This window comes from Aythya ferina, assembly GCF_964211825.1.
Source record: "Aythya ferina genome assembly, chromosome: 4".
In the NCBI taxonomy this organism is placed as follows: Eukaryota; Metazoa; Chordata; class Aves; order Anseriformes; family Anatidae; genus Aythya; species Aythya ferina.
In genome coordinates, this window is record NC_140300.1 from 66,175,654 (window position 1) to 66,189,172 (window position 13,519).

A 13,519-nucleotide genomic window follows, 5' to 3' on the forward strand; every position below is an offset into this window, starting at 1 on the left:
CTCATCGGAACTTTAAGTTCAGATTGTTCCCTTTGGTTTTATCTGTTTGTTTGATTATTTGTTTGTTTGTTTTTGACCACGAGTGGAGGAAATGCAGATGATATTAAAAAGTACAGAAAAATTCAATGCAGGTAGTAGGTCATTAGCATAGATAGTTACAAACTGTAAACTATAAATGTGCTTCATAGTGAATGTGAAGTATCTTCTAAATATAATAAAGGAATAGAAAAATATGCTGTTCATCTTGTCTACAAAATGCCAACTGCCTGTTCCTTGGCTACTGTGCATCAGCTCTGATTCACTGAAACCAACAGCAGTAGCTAAGTGTTTTGCTTTGAACGTGGCAGGTTACAGTGTGCCTTTGAGGCCAGTCCTCAGCCAAGTGAAGGATCAGAAGCCTGAAGTCATCACTGTTTGCTATGAAGGAGTGTGGGCTCTGGCACTGCCTCAGCTGCTGTCTAATTAGCTGCTGTCTTACTGGTGCTTGACACCAACACAGAATCTCAAAAGGGGCAAATAACACTTGTTGGATGTTTTTCCAAAGATTGATAGTGAAGCAGATGTACTGCTCCCAATGAGAAGTTACTGTCTCTGAGTGTCTGACAAAGAGCTTTTGTGTAATCCATTCTTGTTCTTTTAAGGAAAATAAATTTTGCAGTGTTTTAAATCTGTGTTTTAAATATAGAATAAGAAATGTTCTTTCTCTCTCTCTTTCCCTCTGTCTCAATATTCATGGATATACCACTGGCAACAAATTATCTCTCAATGTATAAAAACAGTGACGTATTTTGATTTTTAATCAGAATTGGGTACCCAACACCTTGAGATCTTTTGAAAGCTTCATCATTCTCTAATGACACCCTTTAGAGATGTATACATTGCATAGGTTAAACTAGGACACCATCATTTCCATTTTCTGCTTGCAATTCCTGTGTGTAATCATATTGTAGTTTATATTTACAGGTTTTGAACAAAATAAAAATGGTGAGAGTAAATTAACAAAGACCTCTGCATCTGATAAATTTAGGTTCTTGGGTTATTTAACTTAGTAGCACTTTCCATTGTCATGAGAGATCTTAGACAAGATGGTAATAAAAAGATAATCAGTACTAATAATGAACATGACAAAAACTAATAGGTGACTTCACTTCCTTCATTATATCATTATAAAGATAGCCTAATTAAAAGGATAAGTTCTTGTTAGTTTTTAATTTTGCAAGGGAAGAATGCCCTGAATAGAAGCATGCTATTTGTCCAGGAAACTTGTGAAGGAAGCATAGCATGAGTCAGGACTTCAATCTGCTGGATGACACATGTAACATCGAATGTTCAGCTTTCAGCATGGCTTACATGTATGTAGTGGAGAGTTTCATCCTGCTATTTGAGAAAGGACTGCAACTAGTTTCTCCATAGCTAGATGAGTTAGAGGGATTTTTGTATTTTTGGAACAACCTTTTCTACAAAGCTGTCTATACATTTTGCCCTGAAGCATTGTTTAATAAATCTGACACAATAATGGAGTAACTTCAGGTATCCAGGGAAATGAAACAAAAATTGTCTTCTAAACTTCTTTAACTGTGATCTATAGCTTTTGAAGGAGCACCAGGCACATAGGAAATGTATTTTATGGGCTTTACAATGAAAGAGTAGGTAGTATTATCAAATTAGAAGGGCATATTTGTGTTAGTTAAAAATAACCATTACATGCTTGTGGCTAATGGTGTTATTAGGAGTCCTAAAGCTTAACTTATTGACAGTAAGGAGAGGAAGAAAAAAGCGCTAGAGAAGTTAGTACTAAATTAGAATGCAACTATAGATAGAAATCATAGACTAAGGTAAAGTTAATCTACCATCATCCCGGAGCACCCTCATCCGTGTTCTGGAAAAAAGTGCTGAATTGAGAGTCCTGTTTCTGTTCCGTTATTTATGTAAATGAATGAAGTCATTCAATTTTAATTGAGGAAAAAAATCACAGCATAAAAGTACTGTCCATTTAACATTATCCTAAAACTCTTTCAGTGTGTTTCATCTGAATGTTGAGGTGCAAATGTGCCTAGTTCTATGGGAGGCATATAGGTATAGGCATTTAGCTGTGCTTCTGAGATATTATAGAGATCTGGCCTGTGCTGAGCACTTAAAGTAGATCATTGAAAATAATCATTTTTCTGAAGAAATACTATTTTTCAATTTTATTTTTTTTTCCCCATCAGTGTAAAGAGGGGTAAAGAACTGATATTTCCAAGTAGTAAATGTAAGTTAAGTTCCTTTCTATCTCATACAAATTTTAATAATGATAAGTGCTTGTAAATAATATTCACCTAAATGGAACAGTTAGAAGATCATCATCACAGAAACTACACCGATAATTTAGATGCCAAGAGCTTTTTGCCTCATAAATAGACAAGAAAGGTGAAAGAGCAGAGTCCTGAACTCCAGGGTCATGAAAGAGTACTCTGAGTGAGATGCATTTAAATGGTTATCATGAAGCAATTAGAATCAGAATCTGTATCTCAATTTCCTGCTCTTTCATAATTACAGTGTGACATTTAGTTACAAATCCTTATTCATATTGCTATGCTCAGCCATCATTTATTGAAAGAACCAGGAAAGTAATTAAATTAGTCATACTGCCTTCCTTCGTTCCTTTGATTTTATACATATATTGAGATGAAACATCTTCCTTAATAGTATCTGCAGGCAGAAAATAAATGCAATAATAAACATGATGACAAATCAAAGCATACTGTCTTATTTAAGCAATTCTACATTTTTAGATGGTAAAGTGTAAGCAGTATGTTAAGTGCTGTTTTTTCTGTCCCACTTTGTAAGTTTACAAAGAATGACTCTTGCCAAAATAGAAATGTGATGAGAACCTAATATAAGAGCACGGTTTTCTTCTTCTTCTTCTCTTTCTTTTTCTTCTCTTTCTTCTTTTTCTTCTTCTTCTTCTTCTTCTTTTTTTTTTTTTTTTTTCTCTTTCAATATAGTCCTGTACCACATCCCTCAGCCAGTGCTGCTGTGTGCCTGTGCGGGAGGCAGTGTGGACATGCGTAACACATCTGAAAATCCAAGGGCATTTCTTTGGGGCATTTCAGTGTTTCACATGCTGAGTTCCTCTTACAGTACGAAGTCTTCAGGAAAAAGCAAACAGGCCAACAAACAAACAAAAAAAACCTTCCAACTTTTCAGAAACAGTGTCATGTGGTTTTATTCATTTATTTGTTTGGTATTTTATTTATTTATTTTCACATGGTAACTGCTGAATCTGCAAGGGTGAGAAATAAAACAGAAAATTGTCAGTAAATAAGTGTAGTCCTTTTTGGTTGCAGGAAGGGTAAGATACTCATTCTTTTTTTTTTTTTTCTTGTCCGAATATTTTCAGCCCTGCAAACACAATTCATATATTCTTTTTAGAAATTAAGATTAAAGGAGTATCTTTACAAATATCGAAACTACAGAGGCACTGAGACCAGAGAAATCTCCATGGAAAAAAACTGCTAGTGGCAAAATTCTCTTTATTATAATGATTGTGATTTTGCTAACTGTCAAAAGCCCAAGCAAGATGATTAACCAGTTGAAGATCTTCCTGACTTGACCAATTGTTTTTCTCACAGTTGTTCTTTATATATATATAAAAAAAAAATGCAATTTACCATAAAAATACACTTATTTAGAGGTTGAAAATGAGACAGTAGATAAAAAGAAAGTACAGCTGTGTTGTAATATTATTTTTGTGCTTTTTCCCCTAAACTGCTAATTTCACAGAAAATAGTTTTGACAACTCTCTGTATTTCTAATACATTTTTTCCATGAATAAAACATGGAATAACTTTAAGGCTCAATTTCATTGTTTTCTTCCATACTCCATCTTTTCTTCTCTGACTTTATTTGGATTTTATTTATTTATTTATTTATTTATTTCCTCCAGGATTGTGCTTGCAGGAAACGGTGTTCCTTTAGCTTCTTACTGTAACATTCCTGACAACATGTATTTGTTGTAAATTATGTTTTTAGACTAGAATGACATACATACATTTTTTAACCATCTTATTTTCAGTGTGTATTAGATTAAATACAAAGAGCTCCTGATTCTGTGGAATTCTGGTCTAAGGCCATCAGCTTGCAAATGTAGCATGCATGTGTTCAGATACTGGGTTGTGCAAAGCTATCTGGAGTTACTCATGAAGAAACTAGCGACTCTATCACTGTGCATCTGGAAAAGTTCATTTTGGCTGCAGAAGGAGGTCTGATGCAAAATGCATAGGCTTGTATTGACTACTTTTGTGGAATCTCATACAGTAATCTTTGGACCCTGAGTTATCACATGTAGTAAATGGTAGTGGTAAGTAGAAAGATGAAAAGGAAGAAATAGAAATAGAAGGAAAAATGGTGCAGGAAAATCTCACCTTGAAGGTCTGGGAAAAATAGAATAGTCTGGAATGAAGTTGTTTTAAATTTGGTTTAGAATGATATACAGCAAGTGACTTCAAAGAATTTACCAAACTCTCCTGGCCGTCAGATATCAACAGAAGTATTATTCCATGCCTCTAGTCTGAAAAGAAGTCAAGTTGAATGAAATCCAGGAATATGTTCTTCAGACTGCAGAGAGCATAAATAGGAGCTAGCTGTAATACAAGTATGCTTTGTGTGCTGCTCTCCCCACAGCAAAGGGAATATGGATAACAAGTGATAGAGAGGTGTGTTGCATGGTATATCTAGTCTCACAATATTATTCATTCTTACATAACCTGCTAGAAAAGTTCCTGAGGATTTCTCCTCCTGGAATTCCAGAATAATGAGACATTGAATCAGCTCATAGTAAATGGAATTAAATCCAGTTGGAGGCCAGTCACTAGTGGAGTCCCCCAGGGCTCAGTACTGAGGCCAATCCTCTTTAATATCTTTATCAATGATCTGGATGAGGGCATTGAGTGGAGGGGAGATTTAGACTACATGCCACGTGAGGAAGTTCTTCACTCAGAGGATAAAGCACACATGGGCATTGGGGCTGAAGATGCACCGTGCTTCTGTTCTTTTCCGTAAACAATAGAATGAAATTCCATAAAAAGCAGAGTTAAAAATAAACCCAGGGCACAGGATGCGAGGTGGAGGGCAATCCCTGTGGCCGAGGGGCAGCCTTTCTCTCTGGCAAGCCAAATGGCCCGGGGGAGCCAGCCCCACACAAGGGGCCCTCAGCCACCCCAAATTGGCCACGCACGGGCCCCTGCATCACAGAGGCTTGCTGAGGTCACAGTGGCTACCACTGTCCCGCCCTTGCTGCAGGCCCTATAAAAGCGGACCCCCGCCGCTGGCCCGGCACTCGCTGAGCTTCGAGGCCCTCTGAGAGCCGGCATTGGCGGCAGGAGGAAGAGCCAAAGCAGCAAGGCGAGAGGCGGCCCTCGTTGGTGTGAGCGGGCAGCGTTGCAGGCCCAGTGAGCACCAGCAACGAAGGCAGCTATTAAGGAGAAGGAGATGGAGGAGAGTTACGGGCGGAGGCAGAGCGCCGGCAGCACAACAGACACCAGTGCCCAAGGCAGCTCTGGCACCCAGCCCACCAACACCCCGAAGCGGTACCATGGGTACCGCAAGGATGTGAGGAACAGGCCGGCCCCCCAGCCACACAGTGACAGGGGGCCTGGGCCTTCTTCCAGTCCAAATGGCGGCGTGAGGAACTGGCAGGACCAGCGGCCAGACCGCCGCCAGGAGTGCGGGCGCAACAACAACGCGCAACGCAGCATGGGGCCCAAGCACGGCCAGAAAGAAGACGGCATCGTGGGGCCCAGAAATGGAAATGAGGCGCAGAGTGGAACAGGACCTGGGCGTGAAAATGAACCACCGCATGGCTCAGCACACCAGCCGAGAAAGTGCACGGAAAAAAGGCATCACATAGAGCCAGGACTCGTCAAGGACAGGCTCAAACTTCAGCAAGGCCAAGCCGTGCGCCTTTCCTCTCCTAAACGAGACAGCGACTTGGGCCATGGGCCTTCCAATTCACCCAACGACGGGATGGGGCGAAGGCAGGAACATCGGGCAGGCAGCCACACGGAGAAGAGGCACGCCCATGGAGCAAGCCCAGACTCCTATCAGCGTCACAATGGGCACCGCAGTGATGCGGGGAAGAGGCCATCCCCTCCACCACACAGCGACAGGGGGCCTGGACCTTCCCAGAGCCGCCACAGTGGCAAGGGGCAAAGGCACGTCCATTGGGCAGACAGCCACATGGAGCAGAGGCGTGCCCAGAGTCCCCAGCACAGTGCGGGATCCAGGCATGGCCAGAAACCTGACGGCAACATTGGAGCCACAAAAGCAAATCCACCTCCCAGTGGCACGGGACCTCGGCATGCAAGTGAACGACCCCGTGGCTCGGCACCCCAGCCCGAAAGGTCTCCTGAGCGAAGGCATCGCGTGCAGCCAGGACCAAGCAAGGACAGGCTTCGACACCAGCAAGTCCAAGCCGTGAGTCGCCCTTCCCCTAGACAAGACAGCGACTCGGGGAATGGGTCTTCCAGCTCACGCCACGATGGCACAAGGCGAAGGCAGGAACATCAGCCAGCCAGCCACACGGAGCAGAGGCATGCCCATCGAGCAAGCCCAGACACCTACCGGCGGTACCACTGGCACCGCAGCGATGCGAGGAACAGGCCATCCCCTCCACCACGCAGCGACAGGGGCCCTGGACCTTCCCACAGCCACCACAGTGGCAAGGGGCAAATGGAGGATTATCGGGCAGACAGACACGGGGAGCACAGGCGTTCCTACCCCAGGGAAACCAGTACAGGACCCAGCCATGGCCACAGATCAGATGCCGGCAGTGGTGGCGCACAGGAAAATCAAGCCAACGGAGGCACTGCACGAAGGAGTGCAAGCGGACGAGCCCCTGGATCTGCTCCCTGGCCTGAAAACATGCCAAGTGGACGACAGCCCGTTTGGGCAGTCCCAGGCAAGGACTGGCTTTGCCTTCTGCCCAACACTGTGGAGCCGATGGAGCTGGATCCGCCAGGAGACATGGAGGAGCCGATGGAGGTGGATCCACCTCCGCCAGAACTGAGCTGGGACCCCCGCGGCGCGTCCTTGCTCTCTACTCTCCAAGCGCACAAGGAGCGTCGCAAGAGTGCCCGCCTAGTCCCCTACTCGTCGTCGCGCCGGCTCCATCGCAAGCATTAGCTTGTGATGGAGCCCCCAAACACCATGGACATGCCTACCTGCAAGACGTCCCACCAATAAACCACTCTGTTGCTAATTCTCAGGGGTTGTGTGTGTATGTTTCTCTCCCATCCCCCAGCCCTTGTGCCAGAGGTGCCATCCCTTCTGCACAGAGCCTCGAGGAAGAGCACAAGAGAGGACCCAGCTGCCTTCGATCTGCTGCGCTGGAGTGACAGGAGTCCCCGAGGGCCACCATGCACCTCTAACATTTGTGAAAATAGTCCGAGGGAGGGGTGAAAATAGGAGTGTGTAAGCGATTATAGGTGGCTAAATTCTTCTCCTAGGAACGGGTTTCTCTAGCTGAGTGATTGGTAACAACAGTCGTGGAGAAGGCTGAGGTACTCAGCAATTTCTTTGCCTCCATCTGCACTGGTAGACAGGCTTCCCAAGTCCTTCATGGCCCTGAACCCATAGGTGGAGGCTGGGAGATCAAAGTCCCACCCACTGTAAGTAAAGAGCAGGTTCGAGACCTCCTGATGGATCTCAGCAGGGACAGGTCTATGGGACCTGATGACATGAACCCCAGGGTCTTGAGGGAACTGGCTGATGGAGTTGTCAAACCTCTATCCATCCTAGTTGAAAAGTCCTGGCATTTCACAGAATCACAGAATTTCTAGGTTGGAAGAGACCTCTCGATCATCAAGTCCAACCTCTGACCTAACACTAACAAGTCCTCCACTAAACCATATCACTAATATTGTTGATACAAATACATCAATGCCAAACAGAGGACTAAGGAGAATCTCCATCCTTTACTGGATGCAGGGGTCAACTTTGTAATGAGAGATGAGGAAAAGGCGGAGGTGCTTAATGCCTTCTTTGCCTCAGTCTTTAGCAGCAATGGTGGTTGTTCTCTGGATAGCCAGTACCCTGAGCTGGCGGAAGGGGATGGGGAGCAGAATGTGGCCCTCACTATCCACGAAGAAATGGTTGGCGACCTGCTAGGGCACTTGGATGTGCGCAAGTCGATGGGGCCGGATGGGATCCACCCAAGGGTACCGAGAGAACTGGCAGAGGAACCGGCCAAGCCGCTTACCATCATTTATCAGCAGTCCTGGCGATCGGGGGAGGTCCCAGTCGACTGGCGGCTAGCAAACGTGACGCCCATTTACAAGAAGGGCCGGAGGGCAGACCCGGGAAACTACAGGCCTGTCAGTTTGACCTCAGTGCCGGGGAAGCTCATGGAGCAGATCGTCTTGAGAGTCATCACGCAGCACTTGCAGGGCAAGCAGGCAATCAGGCCCAGTCAGCATGGGTTTATGAAAGGCAGATCCTGCTTGACGAACCTGATCTCCTTCTATGACAAAGTGACGCACCTGGTGGACGAGGGAAAGGCTGTGGATGTGGTCTACCTTGACTTCAGCAAGGCTTTTGACACCGTCTCCCACAGCATTCTCCTCAAGAAACTGGCTGCTCGTGGCTTGGACTGGCGTACGCTTCGTTGGGTTAGAAACTGGCTGGATAGCCAGGCCCAAAGAGTCGTGGTGAATGGAGCTGAGTCCAGTTGGAGGCCAGTCACTAGTGGAGTCCCCCAGGGCTTGGTGCTGGGGCCGGTCCTCTTTAATAACTTCATCGATGATCTGGATGAGGGCATTGAGTGCACCTTCAGTAAGTTCGCAGATGACACCAAGCTAGGTGCGTGTGTTGATCTGCTTGAGGGTAGGAAGGCTCTGCAGGAGGATCTGGATAGGCTGCACCGGTGGGCTGAGGTCAACTGCATGAAGTTCAACAAGGCCAAGTGCCGGGTCCTGCACCTGGGGCGCAATAACCCCAAGCAGAGCTACAGGCTGGGAGATGAGTGGTTGGAGAGCTGCCAGGCAGAGAAGGACCTGGGAGTGATGGTGGATAGTCAGCTGAATATGAGCCAGCAGTGTGCTCAGGTGGCCAAGAAGGCCAACGGCATCCTGGCTTGCATAAGAAACAGTGTGGCCAGCAGGGCTAGGGAGGTGATCGTCCCCCTGTACTAGGCTCTGGTGAGGCCGCACCTTGAGTACTGTGTTCAGCTTTGGGCTCCTTGCTACAAGAAGGACATGGAGATGCTTGAGCGGGTCCAGAGAAGGGCGATGAAGCTGGTGAGGGGCCTGGAGAACAAGTCCTACGAGGAGCGGCTGAGGGAGCTGGGCTTGTTCAGCCTGGAGAAGAGGAGGCTCAGGGGCGACCTTATCGCTCTCTATGGGTACCTAAAGGGAGGCTGTAGCGAGGTGGGGGTTGGCCTGTTCTCCCACGTGCCTGGTGACAGGACGAGGGGAAATGGGCTTAATTTGAGCCAGGGGAGTTTTAGGTTAGATGTTAGGAAGAACTTCTTCACTGAAAGGGTTGTGAGGCATTGGAACAGGCTGCCCCGGGAAGTGGTGGAGTCACCATCCCTGGAAGTCTTCAAAAGATGTTTAGATGTAGAGCTTAGGGAAATGGTTTAGTGGGGACTGTTAGCGTTAGGTCAGAGGTTGGACTCGATGATCTTGAGGTCTCTTCCAACCTAGAAATTCTGTGATTCTGTGATTCTGTGAACCTTCCATTAGTTCTTCATTTCAGGTAAAAGTGTATTCATTAAATACTCTCTTTTGAAGCTGTAAGTCAATGACTGTAATTCTTGCTGCTGTGTAAGCTTAAAAGTCTACACAACTGAGACATTAGCTAGGTTTGCAAGATTTTTACTGATGCAATAATGAGGAATCCTATTTCCCAGTAGACTATTTTGTTTCTTGTATTGTGGAATAGATTCACCATGATTATTTAATAAAGCTAGTTTTATTTATAAGTTATAGGTTAGGCATGCTGGAGTTGGCAGAACCCCTTGGAGATCAGCCTCCATTTTAATTATGTGTGGGAATGAACTGTCTATATATTTATTGCTGCTAAAATATATTTGAAATTTTGGTATCTCATCAGGATTTAGGTCACTGTGTGTGCTGTTTCATTCATATTCCGATCTGTATCCAGGATGATTCAGCACGTTTTACGTTTACCACTTGTACTTTTATTTATTATTTTTTATAAGTTCATTATAAATTCAGATCTCTTCTATGACCTTACTCGTTTAGTATATATGCATGTTCACTGTTTTATGGAAAAAATGTTGCTGTTGTGTCACAGGGTATGTAGAAAAAAATGCATCTTTCCTTTGGGAAGCAGTCATTATTCTGTCCTGAACAGAATTTGCTTTGAAAGCTTCTTAGTGGGGCATTAAGCATGTATTAAGCCTAAGACACGTAACTATCTATCTGAAGTCAGTGAGATCATACTACTTAGATTTAAGCTTATTCATAAGTGTCCTTGGCCTAATAGCTTGGACTCATATCATATAGTGAACCCTGTGAGACAGAATCTTGTAGTTATTTAGTTGCCATTATTTGTTTTAAATACAATGATGATGTGGCTACAACTATGAGTACGGTATTGCTGATAGGTGTGGTGCATGACCAAACTGTGTTGTCTGGCTGAGGAAGACATGGTTAGAGATAGCAAATGTAAACACTAATTTTTGCCAAATTTTGGTAGTAATAGCAGTGTAGGTTAGAAGAGCAAAAAGTCATATTAAATGATTAATTATTATTTTCCCAAAAATAAATTTAGAGATGCCATCCAGCTGCTTAATTTCATGTAGTTTCCAGGCATGGAAATGTAAGAAAAGGACCAGAAGATACTACAATTGTTTGTTTTTGTATATATTGCAAGGAAAATTGAAGTTGGTAGGAAAACACAGTATGCTTATTTAAATTAAAATGTTAATGTCTTTTCAAGAAAAAAAAGAAATCCTTTGGAAGGTGAGGATTAGTCTGTACAAATTCTGCTGTTTTCCCAAAACGATGAGAGAATCAGTCCTGACTCATTCTTAATCATCCAAGCAATGTAGTAGGTAATACAAACATTTTACTCCTAATAAATATGTTTTTAATGGATTTTTTATTTTTTTTAATCCCTGCTAATTTTCTACACTCAGTAGTCTGAAGAGATTTTAAAACATTTATGTAGGGGGAGAGAGAAAACTCACAACAAAAATAACTTATTTAAGATTCATTTAGATGAAGTTCATTTAAAATCTCAGCATGCCTTTTAACCTGCTAGGCTCCTGTTTAAGAAGTGAAGTGAGATTGGTTCTTTAATAAAGCAGAAACTCTTAGAAGGAGATTAGCTCCCTCGCTATCTCTCTTCTTAAATAAATTCATTTTGTTTCTCTTCCATGAATACAGTGTCTGAATATTCTCTGTCTAACAGGAGAAATTGTTAGGCCACGTCAATTCCTCTCATAGTCAGTTCCACTGATACTGCTTCAACTCTGTCTAGAAGGTGCTGCAGTCTAGGTTTCATATGAACTGAAGCTTTGTCCTTCTTTCTAACCTTGATCATATAAGCAGGTTCATACAAATCTGCACTGGTCTGAGTAGAGCAATCCTTAAGGAAGATATTTGATTTTTCCTTCTAAACCAAAGAGCATGATGTCACGGTTTTGTTCTGACATATCTATCTATCTATATATATATATATGTATATAAATGCTGTATTTTAATGCTATATATACATAAAAATATAGCACATATATAGCATTATATATATATAATACAAACATATATATATGTGTGTGTGTATATATATATATATATAGCATTAAAATGCTCTATTTAACCCTAGACAAGTTCTTGGCAGACCTAAAAAAAAGCCCTAAACCACAGAGCTTGTCCATACCCTAACCACAGACCCACAGAAGAACACCAAAGTTTCCCATTAAGCCTTTGCTAATTTCTAACCCAGAAAGGTGAGCCCTAGTCCTGTGGGAACAAGAAAGTCGACAGATCTACCTCAGGATCTCCTGAATTTGACTGTGGAAGTGACTGTGATGTCACTTCTGTCTCTGCAGTAGATAGGGCGGCAACAGGAATGTGTCACAGAAAGGGACTGCGAGGTCACTTCTGTATGAGGTAGCTGACAGGTCACCCTTGATTCACACCTGGGATCTGTAGTTTTTGAGTTATTTTGAAAGAGCTTTTGTGTTGTAAAGTCAAATCACAATTTCTGGAAAAGCAATTTTGTCTTAACAGGGGGAGGCCATATATATTGACTTCTAATGGCACCTTACCTCCTGCCTGAGTATGTGGTCTGTGCCAGTAAGTGCTTTAACCTCTGCTCCTTGCCCTGCTGGTTAGGGAACAAGTAATCACCTCATTGATAGAGATGTTGCATACTGATTAGAGTGGTTTTATGGAGTTACGGAGCACTCACTATTTAAGTATCAGATGTCATGATTTGGCAAAAAATCCAAATACTGTCTGTATTTTCTTTATCTGATAAATATGCTGCAGTGCATTCCTACATGTAGTAAATGGGGTGCGTATGGATGTAGAAATAAAGTGGCTTAGATAAAGCCTGTTTACAGGAGAAGTAAATCTGTGAAGCCATTGTTCTTTTGATTGTCAACAATGTGGTGAGCTGTAATTTCTCATGTGCTGATGCAGGTTTTCATACTCCACTCAGTATGCAGCCAGACTTGGCCTTCTGCTCTTTAACAAACTCAGTATTTATTTATTTATTTTTTCTTGCTATTCATATGTAACATTATGTGTAGTATAGCTGTCCAGATTGCAAGAATAAACTGATAACTTTTCACACTTTTTTAGCTTACCTAAGTGTTTAAAATATAATAGTCAGTGTGTTACTTGAGCAGAGGACAGGAGGTAGAAATATTTATCTGATATTTGCAGTGTTCCACCTTGGAATATAGCATAGTAACTTAAAAGGTGTAATTACTATTTCCCCAGTAAATAGTATAGGGAGAATTGCACTATATTGTATACCTTCAGACCGTCTCCTTTTTTTTTTTTTTTTTTTTTTTTAAATCCTTTTTCCTAATTGGGATTTACTCTGAAAAACTAAAATGTATTATCCTGAGAAGACTTAAGTTCATGTGAGATAGTAGTATAGTATTACAGAAACAAACCTTCTTGTAAGCTGAAAACACTGTAAAGTCTTTATTTTCTTAATTCTTCAGGTGGCAGCAAAGCAACACTGCTGAGTCACTACTGATTGATTATTGCTTGTACATTTTATCATTTGAAAATGGGGTTCAAAATGGGACAAAAACAGTTCACATACTTTGTGGGTGACACAACCCACGTTTTTAAAAGGACGTTCTCGTTCACCATGCCAGAGTCTTTTAGAATTTCTAACTGAGAAGTAACCTTAAATTTCACTCATCTTACAAGGAGTTAGTTTGCTCTTATTGATACCAAAATTGGGATTTTGTGGTTGTGGTCTAAGGATCTCTTAATGCCCCTATCATGTGCTGAATACTTGAGATGTAGTTTAAAAGGGAAAATGTTAT

At 42.8% G+C, this 13,519-nt stretch overlaps 1 protein-coding gene across 6 annotated transcripts in view; it reads left to right on the forward strand.

Annotated features, from left to right (window-relative positions):
* Window positions 1–13,519, forward strand: part of CCSER1 (coiled-coil serine rich protein 1) — a 695,877-nt gene that overhangs the window by 185,812 nt on the left and 496,546 nt on the right. The window lies entirely within an intron of this gene.